Here is a 20,407-nt window from a genome sequence, read left to right as displayed (position 1 = left end):
AAACCAAAAGAAAAGCATACATTTAGCCTTATATGTATACGAAGAAATATATTAAAATTACCTCTATTATCATTAAAATAAGGCTCGTATTTGCGTGTTAGTATATCAATTTGTAGTGATCCGAATTTGAACCTTATACCTGTCGTCTTAAGGAAAACAGATGGATAGACAGTCGTATGTATTCCATTATACATTTATAGACAAAGCAAGGTGTAGAAAACTTCGCGTGCAAGCAATGTAAGATTTCTTTTAACATTCAAGGAGAGAACTGCGATGTTGTAAATAAATATCTCTTTCGGATACGGCCTTGTTGTTCTACACTTGACCGAATATGCTATTTGGTTTTGAAATATATCATTTTGTATATATATATATATTTTGTATCAAAATATACTTGTTCTCTCAAAATTGAGGAAAACATCTCATCATCATTCATCACGACCTATATTTTTGTATTATCAATAATTTATATGAAATTATTATAATTCTGTAGATTTAAAATTGTTGCCCTTCAAAAAAGGTTTTATTTTTTATTATTTCTATCTTATACTGTCGTGGATCGAGCGGATGTTGCGAAGAATTCGAATGAAATTTATTCAAAGAATTCAGAAATATTTTGTATATTTTATGTAGGTACATAAAATAGACAAATTTTAATAGATAATATTTAAATATTTAGCTAAAAATTTCTCACCATTTTTTACTGCCAAACTAGTGCTATTTTATATATTTTTTTCTGTACTTTCCAATATAAATGCATGGAGATAAATAAATAAATGTAGTTAAATTTAGAAATCTGATATTACATACATTGAGAATAAAACATGATTTTTAAATTAAAAGTCTGTGTGGGAACGACAGTATTATCGATCCTCGACTCGAGTCCTCATATAGCAAAGGACTAGAATTGAAAAATATAATTTAAAACTTTGTTTACTCTCAGCAAACATACAAAAATACCACTAAACAATTATATAACGTACACTTATGCTTAAAATTGAAAGTAAGACGAGTAATCTTGATTATTATGACGAGTAATCTTGACGATCATTATTTAATGGGCAACACCAAAATATGAAAGCATTTTGATGAGGTTAATAGTTTATGTTATAATCTGTTATTAGGAGCGTCATCACAAATAATTAAAGGTTACACAATAAGTTGCCAGCGCGGCGGTATTTTGCCACAAACCGTGGTAAATACTTCATCTAATGATAGTCAGTGTTGCTAAACTACTTTTGTTTGTACTGTTGGTTATATCTATATCTATATATATAAAATCGAAAGGTCACTCACTATCACGAAATCTCAGAAACTACAAGTGCTAGGAATCTCAAATTTTGCATAGAAGTTACTTATAGGACGTAGGTGCTCGCTTAGACGGGAATTTGCAATATTCGACTTCTAAGGGGTTGTTTTTGGGGTTGAAAGTTTGTATGAAACTTCGTTACTACAAATGCTAGGAGTCTCAAATTTTGCATAGACGTCACTAGGACGTAGTCATGGAGACAGAAATTAATAATAACATAGTTCACGCGGGTGTAACCGCGAGCGGGCCGCTAGTCATTAATATAAATATTATAAAAGAGTAAATATTATAAAAGAGTAAATAGAATAAGTAAGTATATTAGGCAAAGAAAACCAAAACAGCCTCTCCTTGCTGCATTTTTTTACTACTACGAGTATAAACAAACCGTCAGATAGAGAATTGATTTAAACTTTCCAATTGCCGATTTCAATTGGCATAATAAACTGCAAAAGTAAACAACAGTGTCACTGTTAATTAAATGAGATTCTATCCCAGTTGTAAACAATTCAGGGTGATCCATGAAGCGGATAAAAGAGAAAATGCAACAAAAACTATCGAGGTCTTCGCACTGTACAGCGCGGACCTGGCGCAGCCGCTGAGATGTGACCGATTGATTGTATCGACATTTATTTTTAAGTTTATTTCAAAGTGCATTTTATATATAAATATTAAGAGAGCTTAAGAATTTCATTTGTTGTGTTTCTGTTTTTAATAATGAAAAATGGCGTTGAGTTATGTCACTCAATAAGCCATACCTCGTGAATTCGATGGAAAGAGGGAAACACAATCGTAATGGGAACAGAGTGTCTTAACACTTGATTTCCAGGGACCCTCTGACCTGCTATGTGCCAAAAAAAAGAAAAAAGAAAAAAGGGAAGATATGAAAAAAACATTTTTTACTTTCTATTATTTACCTCTAAAATCATTGACATAAATAAAACAAAATATAAAACCAACCATTCATATTAAATAACCAATTGCTATTTCTATAACAACAAAAAAAAAACTATTTAAAACAAAGGAAACTACAGTTATTTCATATCCAACACGCGGACTGAGACAAAAGTCACTGGACTAAAGTGCATTTGGACTTTTCATTGTAATAATAAAACAAACTAAACCTTATATCCTTAGGATAGAGTCCAAATTTCGTAAATGTAAAGGCACAGGTGTTTTAGAAGTGGAAAATTGTTAGATTTCGAGTCGGGTCAACGACCTCCGTGACGGATCGGTGATCACTTTGCATCAATACGCTTCGATTGTTAAAAATAAGATGCGACACCGTTACTTTAATTATAATTACGTAAAAATCCACCAGTATTCTTTAGGTAATCAAAATATTTTTTTTCTTGGTAAAATTTCTAGTAAGTTAGTAATTTGTATTATTCTTGTGACTTAGAAGCCTAAAAGGCTTCTGGGCTCGGAAATTTATTATTATATTAAAGATGATCCTACTAGAATTGTTTAAATAAGAATATTGAGATGTTGCAACATGTGACCTGTCTCTTCTCCCATATTGCAATAAAACCTATAAATCAGAAAAGCCAACAAAACCTAGAAAGTGAACCTTGAAATATATTAGATTTTCACGTTTACATATTTCTAGAAAAAATGACGATAGGCTGCTAACAACAGAATTTACATTTTTCTATTTAAACTTATTATATTCTATGGTTTTTATTTTTAAAACAAACAAACTATGAGGATGTTGCTTTGTTATAAAGTCAAGGACCCCGTAATTTAATCGACCATTTCCAGTTTCTCGAAACGTGTAAAGAATTATGATTAAACAGATTTTATCTCTACACTAACTTGGATTATTTTGTAATTCCATAAGTGACGCATTGCTATTTGCATTTTAAACTGTACTTCGTCCATGACTCCATTAATTGTATAATTATTTTTTGTTAAATCTTAAAATATTTCTTAATATATTACGTAAAGTAAAGACACCATAATTAATATAATTTAAAAAAAATCCATATGGTTAGTTATATTAAAATTTAAAAGAATTTATATTTCACACATAGCAGGGTAGACAGAGGAAAACTACCTACCTAGTGTTAAGACACTCCGTTTCCCATTAAGACAATTCCATTCCCCATTTTCTGCCGGATTTTTGAGACATTTCGTATTGAGTGGCGGAACTTACCGCCGTGATTTGCCTCGTTACCAGAACGAAGAAAATAAAATATTAAATAATTCATCGTACAGTTGCACGTTTGTACTTTGTACCCCTGCACCACGGCGGCGTTTATTTTAAAACCTAAAAAAAACCCTGTTCTCTTTAAATTATAAAAACCATCCAGTACAGTAGTAATTCGACAACGATCGTCTAATGAATAATTATTTTAATTGTATGCAAATTTGAATTTTATTCCTATTAGATAAGATTGAATTTATTAGGTACATTATAAATGTAAGATGAATATTATGATTTTGGAAACAGTTATAATTTACCGAAGTGGAACACCAATCTAGTTATTTTCATGCATCTCAAGTTTTGGTTATTTTTGTTAACACTTATATTATACAAATAGATACAGATAAGACTAAATACATAGAGCAATGAATCTGTAGATATGCCATGTTGATATTACAATTGTCAATATGTCGATTAATATACAAAACTAAGAGTATAACTGCATTAACAATTAAAATTTTCTTCAGAGGCCGTCATGGCGCAGCGGCACAAGGGTGTGACTGTAACGCGACGTTTGTGGGTTCGATCCCCACTCGAGGAAGTGAAATATTTATTTACGTTTACATTTCCATTTCTTCGTCCTGGTGTCGCACGCCATGCCTCCAGTATTCAGCAGAAAGTGGGGAACAGAGTGTATTAACACTAGGTTCCCTCTGCCTCCCTGCTGTGTGCGGAATACAGCGTGAAGCTGATTTTAATCTCCTTATAAAAATATGGAATTTCAATGATTATTAAAAAAAACATACTCATATAATAACAGTTTCTTATATTAAGTTATTAAGTAATATGTTATACGTACCTTTGACACAAGAACCTAACTAACATATAGAAAGTTTATAGCTTTCAAATTTCACCGTGACATAAGCGACCGGTTGTGGTCGGTAATTGCCCAAAAATTTTGTGCAGTATTATTGGTATTTGATCGTAAAAATTCTAATTTAATTTTGTTTTTGGCAGAGGGAACCCATGTATGTAATCTAGTGTTAGCTCTTACTTGAATAACGGAACACCGCGCTTAGCCCTGTGACCAGAGCGAAGAAATGAAAATATAAAATATTTCATTCCCTTAGGGCTTAGTGGAAATCAAACCCACAAACGTTGCGTTTACAGGCGCACCTTTGTACCCCTGCACCAAGACAGCCTCTAATTTAGAAGCTTTTGTCATATCCTATCGTATCATCCTATTGCTGCAGTTAATTAAATGAAAAATCGAGGAAGCAAAATATTTTATTTATAAAACGCTTGGTTCGAATTATGAATTCAAAAACCTACTAAAACAAAATTAATAAAAAAAATTGAAACCAATTTCAATATAAGCAATTGTAACATTTATTATTAAAATATATATTTTCAAAATAGAACAATAGGCAACAATAAGCACAATGCTATTTGTTATTACTTAATTTTATAACCGTAGAAACCATTATTAATAACTAGGTCAATAGCCCGCATTTTATAAACCGACGCGTGCAATGGCTGATATAACACGATTTGATAAAAAACTGAAGTGAAGTGAAAAAGGCTATTATTTATTATTATTTATTCTCTGATTTAATATAACTTAATATAAATAAACTTTTCATGTTCACGCTATATTCAGCATATTCTAGAATAGACAAAAAGAACCTAAGTCCTAACCCGTTTTTATAAAAGCTCTATTGAGATCGATCTTGAGATGACGTTTTCGTTCATATATTACGTACCTATAAAAGAAAACGGCATATCAAGATCGACTTCAGACTTAAGAGTGATTATATATCACGTATTCAATCGCTCTCAAGCACTTCGTTCTCAGCATCCGTCTGAATCTGAGGTACTGTCTATTGAATGGCACCAGATTTGAGAAACAGTAATAATTCGCTTTTCCTAAGTCAAAATCGAACTTCAACCACGCGTTTGTATTCGGTGATTTGTAATTAAATTTGAGCATATATTCACACTCAAATTAGCAAGCATAGGAATAAAATAGAAAATATTTTTATTTGTTTTATTGTTTGTACCGTAACCGTAATATAAGGTATATTACGGTAGTTACAGTAAATTTGAATTTTATTGAAATAATATATGAGGCCATATTTGATTTATTCAAGTGTATAAATATTAATTTTATTATATCATTGTCACTCAACGTATCGTAATATGAAGTAATTAATATCGCATGAATGACGTTCCGTACAAAATCAATTTGAATATAGCCTCGCACATTACATGTGTATTTTGTATGTGAATTGTAAGGTGCTTAATAAAATTATCGAAATTTATTTTTATTACTATTATTATTACATTTTATTTTTCAGTTTCAGGGTAAGCAGAGGGAAGCCTAGTGTTAAATCATTCCGCTCAACAGTTTTTCGCCGAAATCTAGAGGTAGAAAAATAAATGAAAATATTGTAAATAAAAGTAAAAATAATCTATATATTTGTAGTGTTATGTTTAGTTGAAGTGATTTATTACTAAATGTGTCTAGACAAAGACTAAAATGTACGTAAATACACCATACTTATATATACCCTAATTAAATAGTATTTAAATATTATTAGCAAAATTTTGTTGATACGACATTGACTCAAAAACAAGTAAATATTTACAAACATTACGAAAATCATGAAAATATCCTTGTCCAAGTGCAAAGTTAATACATGCAATAAGGTATCTGGGACGACACGTAAACCACTCACAATTTCCATACAAACGACGGTCACTTTCGAAACTATTGGGATTCCGCCCCGCTAGTGATTTTGACCATTGTCCTGACAACAATCGGTTTTTGTACGCCGTCGAAGTATAAGAAAAACTAAATTAGGCACCTTGCCTCATTAAGGATAACGAAAATTTTATATCAAACTAGCGGCCCGCTCGCGGTTTTACCCGCGTGAACTATGTTATTATTAATCTCTGTCTCCATGGCTACGTCCTAGTGACATCTATGCAAAATTTGAGACTCCTAGCATTTGTAGTAATAAAGTTTCATACAAACTTTCGACCCCAAAAACAACCCCTTAGAAGTCGAATATTGCAAATTCCCGTCTTAGCGAGCACCTACGTCCTATAAGTGACTCCTATGCAAAATTTCTGATTCCTAGCACATGTAGTTTCTGAGATTTCGTGATGAGTGAGTGACCTTTCGATTTTATATATATAGATTAACTTTTAATAATTAAAAGTCAAATTAGAAATATTATTTATTTAAAGGATTCTAGAAGTACTTTTTTAAACGTAAAGTGAACATAAAGGTGTAACCGACTCGAAAGGTTTCATAATCCATTATTAGGTATAGAGTTTCTATTTATAAATTCTAACAATAATTTTTTTTCAAGTTATTTCTAATATACAACTATTTTAGTTGAATTCTAGTATAGTAAGTCTCTTCTAGTATAAGTACATTTTAACAATCTGTTATAACATTAAGAAATTATAACAGAAACTAATATAAACAATCTAAATAAATTACAAAAATAACCCGGCAATTGATTTCGCTTGCGCCAGTGCCTCATTTGATACAAAAGTAAAAAGTATGCCAAAAATTGAAATCGGACTTCACTAAAATTACTCAAAGACACGAGTGCTCCGTTGCTTAACGTTTCTTTTGCGAGCTGTTGCGTAGTAATTTAATGTCAAGCTGACTAATAAATTATTATTTATGTAAAATGGTGGGCAACGAGGATAAAAATGTACTATTGGACAATAGGTTACGTAATAACACAAAGTAAGCTTCACGCTTTATCCCGCACATATCAGGATAATCTGAGGGAACCTAGTGCGCTATTATCTATTATATTATTATTATCCGCCAAATTCTGGAGGTATTGCGTGTTGAGTAGTGAAATAAGAAAATGTGAAATATTTCATTTCCACGAGTAGAGATCGAACCCACAACTAGTCCCGTTTACAGGTAGGTACACGCCTGTGCCATTGCTCAACGACTGGCCTCTAGATCAGAATAGACTCCTCCAGAATTCGATGGAAAATGGGGAGTGGTGAGTTTTAACACTATGCTTCTTCCGCTTACCATGCTCGATGCTGATAATCGATAAAACGATTAAACATAACATACACCACCTATTTCAATCTCGCACGTTATATGACTTAATGTAATAGAATTTTTATTAACAAACACATTTCAAATCAAATTACCAATTAACCATTTTTCTTTTACCACTATAACTAATATAATATCAAATTAAAACTAACCGTATGCTTGACATTCATCACTCAACTCACCGTTTCGCAACACTCTTACGAATTTAATTTCGAGGTAATTCACAATACAATGGCGATCATTATCATTACCGTACAGTTTTTCATTAACACTATTTATTCTGTTATTATACTGCCACTTCGAGTGAGGTGTTAAATTAGAATATTATATACATTTGTTTCATATTAAACGTCGTTTATTTTAATGTTTAGTTTATTTCTGGTTGTGATTTTGCTTAGGAATTGACTTAATGACTAGACTGACGTATCTAGTTAATGACTAATAGGGGTAATGGATTCGATTCCCGTTAATATTAATGTTTGTTTAAATAAACGAGTACGTACTTTTGATTACCATATAAGATTGGACAAAGCTTGGTGGATTTCGCCACCTAACATTTATAATATCTTTAAACTGGCCATAAAATGAAAAATGAAATAGTATATTTGGTGTCAGTTCTCTCTCAAATTATTAGTAAGTGTCCCACTCGAGACATTTAATTTTTGGTTCAAAATCGGGACATCCCGCCATAATCGGGATATCTGGCATATTTCTAGCATACATGCATGGTAATTTAAATAATGAAAATGCTGGCTTATATATATGATCTAGATTAAGTTACAAAACAGCACAAATTTATTTAAAATAAAATAAAAATATAAAAAACTATATTTGGAGGCGAGCCGGTGACCAATAGCATAGGTGAATGCGAGGCTGGCGCGAGGTCAAAGATTGACAGTTCAGTACGAACAAGTTATACTAATGCACTTGTGACCACTTATGCCACAAGTGGTAATATTATAATATAAATGAAATAAAATTTATATATGAAATTATATTAAAATATATTAATATTTAAGGTTATCCAGTTCAGTTGGAAGGTATCACCTTCCGAAGCATACCTTCCATTTTCCATTTAGACATTTGTATTTGTTCTGTTTAATTCAGAAATTTTGAGAACATATTTAATGAAACATAGATGCTTAAATATATTTTCAATACAAAAATAATTATGTCATCAAGAAAAGAAAATTGTTTCAATAAAATATGTTGTTTAGGCTAGGCCGTGGCTTAAAAGGAAAAATTAAACCCTTTAGGATCATTTTGTTGCCCGATTTATCAAGATGATATTTCAAGATCGCCTGGAGTTTTAAAAGTACTTGGTAGAAAATACATATTACAAACTTACTTTTATAGTTAATTTCATATAAAATGGGTACGTACGCCCGCAAACATAAATTTGTTAACTTTTATAACCACCCGTTATATAAATCCAGAAATTGTATTGTATGAATTGTACGGAACCATTAGCAGATATTTTAATAATTATTAAGTTCTTTTTTACTCATAAAATGACTTGCAACAAGCTCATTTTAAGTAGGTTGAATATGAATAGGCGTCATATTAAATGTTGTAACTGTTTTTATATATCTACATATTAGAATTGTGTCACGCGTGTCATGAACCCACACTGACCTTAATGCAATTTTATAGTAAAACATTTATGTTAATGATCGCTATCCGAAATGGATACAGTCACTGCAATACGATTCAAAAAAATAATTTAGATACTTTATATGTAAGTTATTGTAAGTTAATATAAGAAATATATATATATGAATTTAAAAAGCGGAAAAAATGAGCGGAATTATCAGAGTTTTCTTTGCTTACTAATCAACAGTAATGAAGAAGTATGCGAGGAATTAAAATAATGACACTAAAAAGGAAATTCACTATCGAATGAATAGGTCACATTTTAAATATCAATCAATTGTGAAGCCATCACTTCTCTTACATGTTTTGTTACAAGCGCCCTAAATTAGGAATTTTATAAGATTTTTATGAGGTCATTTGTTAGAACATTTAACGTTTTCGCTCTGGTAATGAGGTAAAACCCAGTGTTTAATTTCGCCAGTAAACACGCAATACCTCCAGAATTCGGGGGAAAGTAGAACGAGGAAGTATTTCAACGGGAACGCAGTGTCCTAATACTAGACGGACTATGTGCGGGATCCAGCGTGAAAATAAAAAATATTAACATTCCCAATCGATTTCCAGATCCAGGTCAAATGGATCTAAGAGTATCTTTCTGCACAATTATATCTAAAGAGCACCCTAGATTAATTTGTTTTGAAAGAATACTTGCGAGAACAACAGCGAGTAGATACGTACAATAATGTAACTTGGTCTATTATTTTCCCACGGTGACAGAATCCTTGTAATTTTACCTTATTGTTGTTGGACAGATAAGAGCTGGTGTTGCGGTGTGAATGGATATTATTTTTACCCGACTGCGCCACGGAAAGTGGTATAATGTGTCACTGATATATGTATATGTCAGTATGTTTGTTCCAATTTATTGTAGAAACTACAAGTATATTACATACGAGTATTTTATATAGGTTACCATAAATATGAGTCAATGTTTCGAAAACTTCTGACAATTTATTGTATGGTGTCATTCCATTCGTTTTGATGACGCGAAGGTTACACGATATATGTGACATTAAAAGTTTCAGTTCGCCAAATCCGGTTCGACTTATTGATTTTAAGCAAATCTTTTTAAATATTTTAAAAAGTTTTACTTAAATTACAATTAATACATTTCTCCTTTAAATAAAAATCTTATACGCAGGTTTTTTGTCAAAACATGACTGCTCTTTACCATAAAATACCATACCGTACCAAATATACTAATATTATATTAAATTACAGTTTTCATTATTATTTCCTTTTCTTCGCTCTGGTGTAGAGGAAAGCGTGGCGTTAAGTTCTACCACTCAACATGCAATACCTCCAGAATTCGGAAAGTGAAGAAAGAGTGTCTTAACACTATGTTCCTACTGTGTGCGGTCATATTTTATAACTAATAATTATAGAATTAATTCTATAATATTTTTATTTCAAATGGATATTAGCAGAACTTTAACATGACCTCTTAGTTATAATATAAACAAAAAGTTATATTAACGCGATATGCTCACGACTTATACATAAATCCGTGTCTAGTAATCCTTGGAGGACCACGTTTAACCTGAACAAGTTTCTTCAAGATCTATATCTTAGTCGCTACACCCTGTAGTAGTACATCGAGATTCTTTGTGATATTATCTCGCCATATTTTCTTGTAGTAGGAAGTAAATTCTAATGCATTTTAATATGTGATACTTCACGCCACTATTATTAGCTGACCAGACCAGAGTCTACAGTAGTATGCTGCCTCAAATTATAAATAATTACGATAAATTGAGATGCTGTGAACCGATAAAGCGAAGCTATATATCTATAAGCTTATAGTATGTTATGTTATATGTCCAATCTTTTCGAAAGGCAAAGAGAAATTAGTAGGGCAGAGAAGAAATAGAGACGTGGTAGAGTGGGAAATAAAATCGAATTTCTCGGATAGACTGTATCATTACATTACACTAAGGAAAAACTTTGAGTAAGTATTTATCGTACTAATAAAACACCAATAAATATATTTAAATATCAACCTTTTAGAGGCGCCATAAGCGAAGACAACAAAAGCACAAAAAATATATGAAATCTGTATATTTAGAGAGGCGACTTTAACCTTATAAAATAAGTAACAGAAAAACAAATAAGCAAAAATGTGACTAAAAAATCCTTATCATTTGAATGTGAGCAAAACGAGTTAAGCGGCCTCCACTGGTCATTAGCATTTCGTAATTAATTATCCCTCATATCAAGTTTTAATATAATGCTGATATAAATGTTTTAAAATCATTTTCATTTTTTTTATTTTTATGTGGTTATTGTGGTTCTTGTTTGTATGTCATTCTGTAATGTCCGACTGATATAATCTATATATATAAAAGGACTTGTCCTCACTGACTGAGGTAAGACGCACGCACAGCGGTAACCGCTAATGGTAGAAACGTTAAATTTAGACAAAAATATACTTTCGTAATCTGGACATCCACTAAGAAGGGATTTTGAAAAATTTTAACGCTAAAGGGGTGAAATAGGGGTTCAAAGTTTGTATGGAAAAAAATTAAAAACGGCACCGATTTTTATAAAATTTGAAATTTAGATTTTTAAAAGTAATTAATTGAACACGTGTTTCATCGTTTTCTAGAATTCTCCCCCTAAGGGTGCAAATAAGGGGTTGAAAGTTTGTATAGGTTTTTTTTAAATCGTCAGCAATTTTTATAAAATTTGAAATTCCGACTCTTAAACGTATATAATTAAACACATGTTTCATGGTTTTCTAGAATTTACCCCCTAAGGGTACAAATAAGGGGTTGAAAGTTTGTATGGCAAAATTCTTAAATCGCCACCGATTTTTATAAAATATGATATTTAGACTCTTAAAAATATTTAATTGAACATGTGTTTCATGGTTTTCTAGAATTCACCCTCTAAGGGTGCAAATAAGGGGTTGAAAATTTGTATGGAAAAATCTTTAAATCGCCACCGATTTTTATAAAATTTGAAATTTAGACTCTTAAAAATATTTCATTGAATACATGTTTCGTGGTTTATTAGAATTCACCCCTAAATACGCAAGCGAAGCTGCGCGCGTCCGCTAGTATTGATATAATATTGATTTACTTTATAACATTTATTACTTTAGAAAAGTATAATTTAGAGTTGGATCCCCATATCCAAGTGTTTAATAACTACGTAGTGTTGTTCTACATGTTGCTATGTTGTTATATGCGAGATACAGCGTGATGTTAAAGAAATAACAAAATATTTTGGTAATCAAAATGTTGCCTTCGCTACTTTTATAGGAAAGTATCTAAATATCTTTAGCGAAAACTCTCAAATTGTTTCCCTTAGACTACAAATCTCGAAAATGTTAAATATCTCTCTCTCTCTCTCTCTCTCTCTCTCTTCAAAATGAATATTTGTAGTTTTCTGTCGATTCTCTGAATGCACTTTGAAACATACCTACCTAACTAAAAAGTAAGTCTTGCTAGCAAAAATAGTTTAGCTTGTAACAGTCGAACTCGTCCTGAAGCCTCAAAGTCCGAAATAAGTTTTAAATGCCAACATACTAGTTTCTGTACGACCTTTGCGTTTCAAATAAAAATGTAACATAGGACATTTTAAGGTCTTTACTTTATATGTTTAACATTGAAATTATATATTTTCTTAATGTATGTTTAAGCTTTTAAATTAGCTATAGACGTCAGTGGATTGAAATGAAAGTTAATATTTAAATAGTTATTAGATACAATTTTTCCGTTATTTATTATTACTCATTTTTTTTATTTATTATTATTCAGTTTTTTTATTTACTATTATTAAATGTTTTTATTTATTATTATTAAATTTTATTATTATTATTTTTTTTTTATTATTTCAATTTATTTATTATTATTCAATGTTATTTTTCAATTTTTTCTTTATACAAAAAAGATATACATTAGTGGATCTATCTACCTAAAATATAAAATATGTGACTAAAACAAATATCAATTAATTTCCACTCGATGGCAAAATCCTCAAGTCGACATTTCACATATAAATAAAAGTACTAATATAAACATAAAACATTTTATGGGTCATAATCAGAAAAGTGGACATTTTCGAATTCGTAACGTAACTGATAAGTAACAACACTGATAAAGTTTGTTACGAAACTGATGACATAAGGCATTATACACAACAAAATAACGATATTATATGAATAAAACTATTGTTTTTTTTATTTAATGAGACACAGATCAAAATTCTAAAGGTTCAATCGTTGAATTAACAGATTATAAATGTAAGAAGAAAACATAACAAAAAAAACATAATGAGAATATTAACAATATAATAATGCTAGTTCGTAACGTAATAAACTTATATTTCTAGTTAGAGATCACAAAGTTAACGATAAAATTAAATTCACTTTAAAATATATTAAAATTTGAGTCGTTATCATTGGAATTAAGTTTAATTCTTTGTAAGTGTTTATTCCGCATATCTTCATATTTAATAGGATTGGTCTTTTTAAGACGTTCTCTATATCTAAAAAAAAAAGCATTTGTTTCAGCATTTGACATAGGAGCTTACGCTTACTGAAAATACAAAAATATATATCAAAAAATAAAAATCACAAAATCACAACTAATTTCAGAAAGAATAAAAATAAATTTTAACTAAATCGGTTCAGCTGTTTCTGAAATTAGCGTGCACAAACACATAGACAAACAAGCAAACAAGCAAAAAAACTTAAAAATAATTATTTTTGGTTACTTTACGTTATGAAAAGTCACTAATAGTTTTTTTCATATGCCAGCAATTTTTTTTTCTTATATACATATCTTCCATATACAAGCATCGGTTCGATAAAATTTTATTATAAACATATATAAGAAAACATTGGTACCGTAACGTACCGTAATACCGTAAACCGTAAATATAACGAAATTGAGAATGAAGTCTGAGAAATTCTAACCTTTTTAAATATTTGCTCATAAGCCGCGTGTTGCATGTGCAAGCACTGACGTTCTTTTTTGAGATTTTGTAAAAAGAAGCAAATAACATAAACAAGAAAACGAAATTATAGAATACTTACCAAAATAAAAGCCGTTTATAACCCTGAGATGTAATTTTACGCATTCCCTTTAAAACATTTGAACCCCTCAACTGCTGCGAGAACACTACTGGTTGTAGCTATGACAGCATTGACTTTTCGAATAATGGTGCCACAATAAAAACTAATATTAAATACCATCCAAAATAATTGCGTTCATATTTTAATTGTACGTTACTAGCCCTGAGTAACAAAAAGACAATATTTTGGGACAAATTTACTTAATTAATATATATTATTTATTAAATAATGTATCAATAAAAGTAGTTCTATTTAATATTATGCATAAAGTAAAGTAATATAAACATATCTGAAATCAAATAAAACCATAAATATTCGTAACAAATCAATTTTTTAAAAGTAAAGTGGTGAATGGGACACGAAAAATTGTATGGAAGCATTTTGAAAAGTTTTTTGCAACTAACAAAAAATACTATTAAAAGCCTTAATACATTTAAAATATTACAAAAATCTTTAAGTTAATAAGTAAATTTATCTTAAATGGCAAAATATTTAAATTATCTTTAAAATTGTATTTTTAAAACGCATTCAAAGTAGCGGGACAAGAAAAGACACAAAATGTGCACTTTTTCTGATTATGACCCTTATTAGGTTTATTGTAATTTAAAACAAATAATTAATCATATTATTTCAAAGTTTATTTTTATAATTCAATTAATAGATGAGTTCATACAAACAAATCCATAAAAGACATTCGAACTATTCGCAACTCCTATAAAGGTATATCGTACACTACATAAGCATTCTTAACATATCGTATATTTCGTGCAAGCACGTACCCACTGCAATAAACGTAAAACATATAATTAATTACTAATGTTCAAGGACATACATATGGAAACTTGTATATCTTTTTTCATATATAATTAACACTTATAATTATTTATTAATGTTTTACTTTCGTAATACGAACCAGCTAGCTATTCAATATTAATTATCACCTGAAAAACACTTAATAGATACTTACAAATTAAAATCTCACTCAGAGAAGTTAGTTAGCGCACTGAATTTATTTGTATCGATTAATGCTAGTTAAACGTTAATTAAGGTTTTAAACTGTGGCTCGAAGAATGTGGTTTTTACCAGCTGTTTACTAGAAACATGTATATTTATATGTTTATATGTAAATACATTGAGGTTAAAATATACAAAATTAATAATTTACTAATAAAAAATAATATTCTCATAAAACTAAACGTGTCTTCATGATAATTATATGTAAATTCCAAATACGTTAAGGCAATCAAAAATGCATCCGGGACGAAAACATCACGATTCACATTTAAAACTTAAAATTTAAAAAATAACGCCTTCGCAATTACTTTTTTTCTCACGTATTCAAAAAAGTGTTGTTACGTAATGTTCATCAATTTAATACTATGCATCCGCCATGGTTTCTTACAGAACTAAAACAATTTCTAATATATTATTAAATATTTCTAAAATTAGTAGCTCAAAAAACATGTTTTTTTAAACAGAACTCATTAATAAGACGAATGTAATAAGCACAATCCCGATATATTTACTATTAGAGAGTAAAAGATTCCATAAGCCATCTTCTGATTCTATCATCAGACCAGCTCGAGCTGTACCATAATATTATATTGTCATCTAATCTCCATGTAATTGCCAAGTTTCAAGATGCTACAATAATTAGAAGTGCGTGTAATTCAGATTCTCAAGTTTTTTACATAGTTTTTATGCTTGCATATCTTTCCAATACAATTCTTTAATAAAAAGAATTTAAGTAATAGTTATTTTCTTGATTTTATGCTTATTAATGAAACCTGTACATATTTCAAGCTTGATGTATATAAATATAGGCACCTAATATTCCCATACAAAGGAATGAGTTATTCTTTATTAATATTTTAATTTCTTTCCTCTGATAACAAGGCAAAGGGCGGTATCAAGTTCCACCACTCAACAAGCAATGCCTTCTAATTTAATCAAAAACAAAAAAAAATACGACGATTAAAAAAAACCTAAGACTAATACGTTTATTACACTTAGGTTTTTTCCCTAAACATCTTATCGAGGCTTATAGTACAAATATAAGCATCTAGTCTGTTTGTTTGTCGTCTTCCCTTTGTTATAACAGCGGCTTGAACACGATAAGGGGAGATAATGTATGGAAACATGCAAGACAAGAGGAATAGGATTCTAACGTGACTCCACGTTATGTTGCATATAGAAAATTCTTGTGAACAACTTTTATGATTTGATTATAATGTTACGTACAAAATTGCGTTAGACTATTGGAAATATTGCCGTTTTGTCGAATTATTGGAGTTTTCTTCAGGCTTTTTGACTTATAAATAAAGGCAGAACTAATATAGTGTTAAAACACTCTTTCCCTCATTTTACGGAAACCCTACGCTGTGCTTTGCCTGGTTACCAGAGCGAGAAAATGAAAATATGAAATATTTAATATCCTCGAGTGGGAATCGAACCGACAACCTATCACATTTACAGTCGTACGCTTACGCCTCAGCGCCACGAGTAGCCTCTCAATTTTTAAAAATCATTTATTCTTATTTGTATTAACGTCCTTAGTAATAAAACTAATTGCACATAAAATCAATTTATCAGTAGGTAGACAATAAAAAAAACAGTAATAAAACATAGCTTTAAATAAATATGAATAAAAACGAACGAGGTAATTTAATAAATTACGTACCTATTATTTACGATATAAGCACAAAAACATGTTTTTATTCCAATAATGTTTATTAAATAATTACTAGAATCCACTACTTTTTTTATTATTAATAGTTTTTAGCACGCTGTATCCCGTACGTAGCAGTGTCGGCAGGGGGTAATAAAATTTGCAAGTGAAAATAAATTAGTAAACACTTTCCCTATTGACTAATCCTTTGTGTTAATATCTTCCGTTACTAAATGAGTGACCGTAGACGGTAGACAATGCACAGCCGAAAAAATCGGGCGTAGAAAGCTAAAAACTGGCTGTAGATATTTAATATTTAGGGAACTATTAAGTAATTGTTTCCGGAAACGGGAAAAAAACCACGTAAAGGTACAACCCAAACTTTTCTTATAAGAAACCATATGTTAACAAAAATTATACAAACCTTAAGGATATATATATTTTTTCTATATTTTTATATCTTTTATATATATTTATGATATTCTCATAAATATAAACAGCATGTACATAATTACATGGCAACATCTAAATGGTAACTTCAATCGCGCCTTCCGCGTTTTCTTTATATGCTAAAGATGTTTATAAATAAACATAAGATAATAAATCACACAGACTATAAATGAGAAACTTGTATATTAAATTATAATGGACTATGCTTATTAGGTATATTATTTGACATTTAGCTTATCTATATCGCTTACGTATTTATGGGCAAATATATATTATAAATTTAAAAATAATATTATTAATTTGTAAAGTATCCAAAAGTACTTTTAAAAGAATAAGAAGACTAACAATCCACAGTAGAAAGACAGCCGGCATTTTGACGGTCTACCATATAAGTAAAAGGGGTTACAGACAACACAAATAGTATCTTAACACTAAGTTTGCAAGTTCAGCAGTTCAGCTAATATAGATATTACAGATATAGATAGTACATATGATATGCATGTGTACGTTTATAAAATGGCTCTCTTTGCCAAATAACCAAAAATAATATTAGAATTGGTATATTTTTAAGTACAGAATTCTTAGCAAGGATCTGATCTTAGGAACAACCTAATAAAATTTGAAACACTAAGCAAACTTATTATAAAAAAAGAGAGTTAGCCAAAAATAAAACATAAGTATATGTAAGCAAAAAGTGAGATGAAAATTGAAAATTACACAAACAGGAAATTATTTCATATAATAATATTAACGTAACATTGATGTCATCACGTAGATATTGCGCACTTTTCACAAAGTAGTCGGCCGGTGCCGGTACATTGCATGTAATGTATGTATTTTATTTTGTAGTCCTCGCTTACAGATTATAAGCGAGACGTATAGTTCAGAGTTCAAGTATTAACTTAACTTAATGTTAACTTAATGTTAAGTTAGAGTTAAGCTTTGTATCGTCGTTGTGCGTTTTGCGTTTAATTATATGATTTTGTTTTTTAGCTTCATACTCTATTATGCAAATAGCAAGTTAATCAGAGGGAACTTAGTGTCAACACACTCCGTTCCCCATTTTCCGCTGAATTTTCGAGCTCATTGCTTGTTGAATTCAACGCTTTACAGTCACACGATTGTACCTCTGCTCTCGATGGCCTCCTATTATTATTTATGTCTAAAACTATGATTGGTATTTAAATTTGATTAAGAGATGAGACATAATATAGTTTTTACAAACAAAGTACTATTACCATATTACCAAAATAAAATATTATTACAGACCTAAAGTTTGTCCTTTTCTTTCATTCCAATAAAGTTTGTATAATGTACCTACGTCAATATTTATTTCTTCTCTTTATCTGATATTTTATTAAGTCTTGAATAATAAAGATACTGGTTTTTACTCTTTTCTTTTTTAATAGATGTGGTAAGGAAAATAATATAATATGCAGATTGAGGAAAAATATTGAATTTAATTTTCAATGCACGTACGCGTACATCAATTAGGCATAAGTATTATAATAATTAATATTATTATATAATTATAATATAAAAATATATATATTACAAATATTTATTACAAAGAAAAATCACGTATGCTCAGTGATTGTTAATCATAATACGTACGGCATGTAACAACATAAATTACAATAACTATACTTCTTAAATTGATGTTATTTTTTTATATATCTTTTTTACCATGTTAATAAATAGACCCTATCTTATCCATAATGCAGTTAAGTTCTCTAGTTCAAAAATAACATTCTTTTTAAGCGCGTATGTTAAAAGTTTAACTTGTTTTCTAAAAAAAATCAAAGTTCAGTATGGATTGACATGTCATTATATTTTTTCTATATGTATAAAAAATTACAACTTCCCCTAAAAACATACTATAGTGGTTATTAAGAAAGTTATTATAACTGATTGTTATAATTTATGTAAATAAATTTAAAGAAAAATGTTTTCAAAATACCCACATTAAATATTTCAAAGTAAATATGTTCTAAGTAGCCTTACAATAAAAGTATCCACGTCCCATTCAATAAAACACTAACGCTCTACCATCTGCTTACAAAATGAGGCACAACTTAGTTAAAAGGTAAATATATTCGAAACCAAAGCTTTAGGACACGCGCTGAGTACGAGAGATGAGTCAGGGACCTTTTCACCCGTTGCATTGTTTATTCTGGCCACAAACCCGTTCCTAGACCGTTTTTCCCCAACATTTTCGTTGGAGCCTTTAGAAAATTTCAAACACAATCGATGAATATTCAAACCCTCATATGAATATATCAGCCTTTCCTGGCGCCGCTTTGGGTAAAATAAAACTAGTTCCACTTCAGTCTACCCACTGCTTTGCTTAACTTTACTAATATCGGTGTTTAATTGAAACTTTCGACACGGCGCTATTGCATTTCACCACGAAACCTTTCACAAGAAATACTGTCAAAATGAACTTATCTACTGCAGCAATATCAGCAGATAATATTGTAGAAATGGTTACGAAATCTTAAATAAAATATCCATCCATCCATCCATCAGCCTTTCAACGTCCACTGCTGGACATAGGCCTCCCCTAATTCTCGCCACTCCACTCAAATAAAATATACCTCATGTTTATAATAAAAGTGCTTTCACAGATTACACAATAAAACGTAACTGTAAACATCCGTTCTTACCTTCGCTTAAGCAAGTCCGTTAAAATTCCGGCACACTGTTCCGAGATACACTGACACACAGATTTAGCGAGCGGATCAGATCTCAACACCCGTTACACGTCATACATATGTGTCAAATAACGAGAAAAATAATATGCACTCACTGGAAAGTTGCGACACTAAACACTAGGCACAGTCCGCACAGATAAATAGGTCACTATTGAAAAAAAATTTTCTTCAATTAATAATAGGGGGTAAGATTTAGTTTGATAGTTGCGCGCGCGTCGATTTTCAAGTCAAAGTTTAGTGAAGGCAGCGCAAGCGACGTGTTCGCTCTCACTCGGGCCGGCGACTGGCGCC

The 20,407-nt window shown here is 30.3% G+C and overlaps 1 protein-coding gene across 1 annotated transcript in view; it reads right to left on the bottom strand.

Annotated features, from left to right (window-relative positions):
- The window catches only part of RhoGEF64C (Rho guanine nucleotide exchange factor at 64C), a 122,435-nt gene extending 102,028 nt beyond the window's left edge, over nt 1–20,407 (bottom strand). The window contains exon 1 of the mRNA XM_085188719.1: nt 20,069–20,407. The gene's annotated coding sequence lies outside the window, so the exon portion shown is untranslated. The remainder of the gene's footprint in view (nt 1–20,068) is intronic.

This window comes from Heliconius melpomene, chromosome 7 (assembly GCF_056956725.1).
Source record: "Heliconius melpomene rosina isolate 202511_hmr_F chromosome 7, ASM5695672v1, whole genome shotgun sequence".
In the NCBI taxonomy this organism is placed as follows: domain Eukaryota; kingdom Metazoa; phylum Arthropoda; class Insecta; order Lepidoptera; family Nymphalidae; genus Heliconius; species Heliconius melpomene.
Note: the sequence above shows the minus strand (reverse complement) of the source record. Positions and strands in the feature narration are given on the sequence as shown.